We start from the raw sequence: 6,000 nt of genomic DNA, 5'->3' as shown, positions 1-6,000 counted from the left end.
GCAGGGCCTGGGGCCTGAAGCCTCGCTGTTCCCCAGACTCAGCTGCTGGCTGACAGGGGATTCAGGCATGGGCACGTACCACTGCTGCGCTGGACAGGCTCTGAGCCCCACATGGCCTAGGGATCATGGCCTAGGATGTGACACACTGTCCATCACACTGTCTCTGTGACCACTCAGAGCTATGTCTTCAGAAAATGATCTGTTCCGAGGCCTCTCACCAAGTGGGTCTCTGATGAACACTGACTCACACGGGACCCACGTCCCCATCTGGCCTCTGCACACTGGGCCCTCCTTGGCCATCTCTCCAGGTCTCTCTCCTCCTCCCTCATCTGTGAGTGGCCCTTCCTGGTCCTTTCTGAGGCAGAGGCTCTGTGAGGTTGGCTTCACAGGACCCGAGAGGTGCCTGGTGAGGTGCGTGGCCGGGGTACGCTGGCCTCCCTCATCACTCTCTCAGGCACCAACAGCGTGCCTGGCTTGGGCTGTCCCGCCAGAGCTCTCTGGCAGCCACAGGAGTGCTGGAGCCACCAGGCCCCTGTCACAGGAATCAGGCTGACACTGCTTAAGGGACCTGCTTCAGGTACAGCAGGCACAGTGACCCAGGTAAGGTGGCACAGTGAACACCTGAGCCCGGCGATTGGAGTCAGGAGTGTCTACTGCTGTAGTGGTTGGGCTGAATGGAGCCTGGTGGGGCTGGGGAGTGACATGTCAGAACAATGTAATAGGGTTGATGATGGCTGCGGCACGTGATGCCAACCCGCATGCATAACAGATTCAAGCGACCTGCTACCCAGAGAAGGACTCTGGAGTGTCCATCAAATCCCAGACCCACACACGCATGGATGAGCACACATACTCTCTCTCTCTCTCTCTCTCTCTCTCTCTCTCTCTCTCTCTCTCTCTCTCACACACACACACACACACACACACACACACACTCATACACACATGGGAACACCTGGGATGCAGGCAGAGAAGAGTTGATGATATTCCAGTCCCTCTTTCCTCGTCCATCATACGCACCCCTTTCAGCCTGGTTGGCACGACTGGGTCACCTTGGCTCAGGTCAGCACCATGGTTTGTGTATATTTGATATTTAGAAATGATTTGGATTTCCCCTTACACTGGCCATTGCAACCAGGATTGAACGGCCGTCTTCAGCACGTCAATTACCGCTTCCTTAGAATGGTTTCCACAAGTGGAACAAGTAAGTGAGTTTGTGGATTTTTAAAGTGGATTTGTGTCTGTTGGACCAAATTATCTTCCAAAGGATCTGCCAGCTCCCTCCCAGTGGCATCTGCACTGTCTGTTTCCTCTCTGGTGGCAGCTGAGATTTCTGTCTTTGAATTGACGTCACCAAACATGAGGTGAAATGTGTCCTCGGGGTGTGGGGTTGTTTTTATTTATCCTGCTTTTGAAAGACTGGCTTTCCCATCTGTCTGAGTCTTTCACGAGTTCTGGAAGATTCCAAGCCCTGGGCTTCGAGTGCTGCCTCTTCTGAGGCTCGACCTCTCCTCCGGGCTTCCTGTTGGGTGTATGACTTCAGGAAGGCTGCCTCGGTCACGTTCTGGGTGCTGTCACCTGTCCTGCTGCTCCTGCTCGGCTGTTGCCTTGCTGTGTTCCTGCTTCATCCCCCCCCCCATGTCACCCTGCTATCTTTTCTTCATAATGTCATGTTCTTGGTTTATGGCGTTCTTCTTCTCTTTATCTCCTGAAATACTTTAAACACACTTGCTTTAACGTTCCTTTGAAGTCGGCCTATTTTCTATGCTTCCCGGTGTGTAATTTATCACTTCATTACCCTGCTCTCTCCTGCGCAGGCCTGAGCTCAGCTCCCACTGCAGCAAGGACGCTCTGCCGGGCCCCCTCAGGACCAGCTCATCCACTCTGGGGACCCCGAGGACCAGTTTTCACTGCCCTCAGGGAATGTTCTACTCTCAGTTTTGGGTACTTGAGGTGTTCACATGTGCAGTGAAGCCTGTGAGTGTGCACATGTGTGATGGAGTAAAATGGGACAGGAGAGGTGGGAGGATGCCTGGTTCGGTCCATGTCCTGCAGCCACCACCTCCAGGGAAAATTGATGGGATTCTGACATGTATCTGCCCATTCTAGCCACCCTGGGCCGTGGGCTTCCTTGGCTCTGCACCCCACCCCTCAGCTGCTTCCTGTCAGGACAGGGCTCCTACTCCAGCCCAAGCCACTGAAATCACCTCCCTCACCCCAGCCTGAGGCCACAGTCCTTCTGGTATGAAAAATACCCCATTAACCTGCTGTAGGCCATGGGTCCCAGTGGCCTAACCCATGGCGGTTGAAGCACTCTTGAGGGTTCCACCCTTAACCAAGCATGGGGCCAGCCTCCTGCAGAGAGCGCTCTTCAGAACCCTAGTAAAATCCAGTACCCTCCTGGTCCCCTCAGGAAGCAAAGCATGCTGTTGTGGGTTGAACTGTGTCCCCAAATATTGTGGTGACGTCCCAGCCTCCAGACCCTGCAAAGGTGTCCTCACCTGGATATTAGGTCTTTGCAGGTAAAGTCCTGTTTGGCTGAGACACCTACCAGAGAGGATGGGCCTCCCTCCAGCATGACCATGGTCCTCGGGAGAGGAGGACAGAAACAGGGGGCATGCGCACAGGGAGAGGCCACATGCAGGTGTGAACAGAGTGGAGGCCAGCCTCCCCAGCCACACAGCTCAAGGACTGCTCCAAGCCACCTGCAGGCCCTGAGACAGGAGTAGGGCTCCTCGGAGCTCCAGAGGCTCCACCTGCCCACACCTGGAGTTGGACTTCTGACCCCAAAACCAGGAGGGAAATATTCCCATTATTTAATGCACCAGTTAGGGGTGCTTTGTTAGGAATTTCCTCACCAGGAGGCCACGGGGTTTGATCCCAGCCTTGCTGTGCTCAGGTGCCTGACTAAACACCTCCCAAGCCTGTCTGCAGAGATGCTGCTCTGGGAACCACAGATGCTGCTTCAGGAAAAACGAGATGAGGCAAGTTTTAAACATGTAGCACCTGAACCAGGTTGGGCAAGTCAGCCATGAAAGATGAAAAATAAATCACTTGAACCTGGAAGGACTCTAACTGAGATGGTTTTATGTAAGATCTCAAATTTCCAGTCCACCTCCAAGAAAGCAAACCAGAAATCCAAGACTAAGTGATAAAGTGTGGCTTATGAGGGAGAGTCAGAATTGTAAGAGAAGGGCCAGGGGTCTAACAAAATGGTTTGTCCCTCACTATACAGTGACAAAGTAACATGACCACTACGTATTTTATCTTAAAATGAAAACATTTATGGCACCTGTGTCATGTAATGGTATAAATACAAGGGGCCCCCGAAAGCTCATGTGTGAGACATGTGAACGAGTTCAGAGATTAAATGATTGGATCACAAGAAATGACCTGATCAGTGGATGATCCCCTGGCTGGATGTCTAGGTGGTGACCATTGACAGGCAGGGTGGGACTGAAGAAGGTGGGTCACTGGGGATGTGACATTGGGGTTTGCATTTTGTCCCTGCTGAGCATAGCTCTCTCTGCTCTATGGTGCCAGGTTCTGAGCTGCTTTCCCGCATTCTGCCCTCCACCAGCCTCATCTTGGGCCCAGAGCCATGGGCGGCCCTACCATCGACAGACCCTCTGAAACTCCAGGTTTCAGACCTTTCCTCCTCTAAGTTGTTTTGTCGAGTCTCGTGGACCCAGTGGTGGAAAGCAGCCAACATCTACAGCCACTTAGTGGTTCCCATATTCCCAGCATCCACTTAGCTGGTGATGCCTGGCAGGGTTCCACAGCATCTCCCTCTTCCCAGAAGGCTGGCCATGCTATGAGGAGAGTCCTGAGCAAATGGAAGAGCAGAGAGCACCTCAGAGCTTTGGGTCTGTTTTCAACCATCATCCAACCCTCTTCACACACTCTCCAGTCCCACGTCCTCTGACTGGCCATTGGTCTGCTGTTTGGCTGGATTCTAGACACTCTAAGAAGGGTCCGGGAATCTGTAGAGTTCCAAAAGATCCAACAGGTCCTGTCTCTAACTCTTGTTCAACAGGAGGAATATGTTCTAACCATCCCAGACTGAAAGTCTGGCCAGCGTCAGGGCTATAACGTGGGCACCTTGCTGTAGTGCTCTCCTGCCTGTGTGTCAGGTCCTCCCTGCCACCCCTGGTCAGCTGCTCTGTCCTCAGTCTCATGGCCACCAGCCAGGCTAGGCGGGCTTCTGGTCAATGCAACTCTCACCCTGCACACATGCCCCGTGCTCCCCTTGGCCACCCCTCTGTATGAGCAGCTTTGACCTTATTGTCCCCACTAACTGCAGAACCCTTAACCCAGGCAGTCACCCAGCAGGTGTCAGTCAACACTCCCCCAGCTGTGTGTGTCCAAGTTCCAAGTAAATAAGCCATTTGTCCCCAGGCTGCTTTTTATCAAAGCCCATCTATTTTCCAAATTAGGGCTGAGTCATTTATAAAGTGTGCAAGTGTTTGGATTTTAGCAGCAAATATCCATCCATTTAGAATAAATGATTAAAAGGCACTAATTAAATTCCTCAGATGAGGGATTCCAAGGCCCTGAGAATGGCTCAGTCTGTGGCTCCTGGCCCCATGGTCACATCACCTAAGTAGGGCACTGAAACGGGAGAGAGGGCTGCTGTCCAGAGCCTGCACTAGTGGGGGACGGGAGGGTGGTGCTCAAGCCCCCTCTCCAGGGCTGTGGAGAGCCTCTTACCTCGGGTGGTCTCACCAGGCAAACCCTTGGGAGCAGGAGAACCCTCCTGGCCCCCAGGACCTGAGACAGCAGGCGTTCCTTCAAAGCGGCACACAGTTCTGCAGCCTGACACATGTTGGACTCTATCCAGAGGTTGTAAGACTGTCTTGGCTCCTGTCTTGGACAGGAGGGGACAGAAGACTGCAATAGGCCAACCCGCCAGGAGAGATCAGAGACCCTCCCCGGTTCCACTCCTTTGCTGGCCAGAAGGTGCCAACACGGGCATTTTATTGTTTCTTCCTCCAGCCAATGTCCACCCTCTCAACAGGGAACCCATGTTGGGTGCCACAAAGGTGTTGCCAGGACCTCAGACCCCTCCAACCCTCTGATGCCTCTGAAGGCCCTTGTCAACTCTGGGTTCATCATCCCTCCCTGTGTGGGAGTCTCCCAGAGGCCACTGCCACAGGAACAACATAGCTTCCCTCTGCTCCCCCAGCCTCCTGCCTCTGGCCTGCCCACCCCTAGGGCCCTACCTTGGCTCGTGTTCCTGCCAGCCTCAGGGTCCCTAACCCTCCTCTGCCTGGCAGAGCCCAAACAGGCTTCAGGCTCTGCCCTGCCACAGGGCTCCCAGCCAGGGGATCCCGGCCACAGGGCAGCGCCCTGCCTCATGCTCTGAGCTGTCAGGCCCAACTGTTGAAGGTCTTCCTGGCCAGGTTACAGGCCTCGTTTGTCCCACCCCCAGCCCTGCGTGCCACCTCAGGGGACATGGGAGGAAGAAGCTAATAACAGACCAATCAGTGGATGGTGCCTCCAGGACCCCCCTCATGCCAAACCCTCTGATGTGCAGGTGACGAGGATGGGCAGTGGCAGTGGGAGAAGAGGGCCCCTGGTGGTCTCCCTCAGAAGCAGTCACCAGGTCCTGTCACCTCAGGAAGACCCAGAACACTCAGGGCTCAGCAGTGTCACCCTGAGAAAAGCTGGAGCAGGAGGACATGGCTAGATGGCAACTGCTGGACACTGGCAATTTCCAGCAGCCGCAGTGGCCACCCGTGTCTAGCCTGTCCTCCCCTGGGTTGTCACACCTCTTCAGATGGCTCCCAGGAAGCCCACTAGGATAACCCGCTCCCCCATCTCCAGGAGCTGATCTGGGGACACTCTTGCAGGAACAATGTTGCAGAGCTGTCTACTCGTGGACTTGACCCCAATTAATATGACTGGACAGTAGTGGTATTGTCACCAAGCTCATCCATGTGTTGTGTTGCTGGAGCCCCTGTCCATCAGCGCACTGAGAGATCCCACTGGGGATGTGAG

This window comes from Ictidomys tridecemlineatus, unplaced genomic scaffold (assembly GCF_052094955.1).
Source record: "Ictidomys tridecemlineatus isolate mIctTri1 unplaced genomic scaffold, mIctTri1.hap1 Scaffold_81, whole genome shotgun sequence".
Classification (NCBI taxonomy): domain Eukaryota; kingdom Metazoa; phylum Chordata; class Mammalia; order Rodentia; family Sciuridae; genus Ictidomys; species Ictidomys tridecemlineatus.
The sequence above is the reverse complement of the archived record's forward strand: the minus strand, read 5'-3'. Positions refer to the sequence as shown.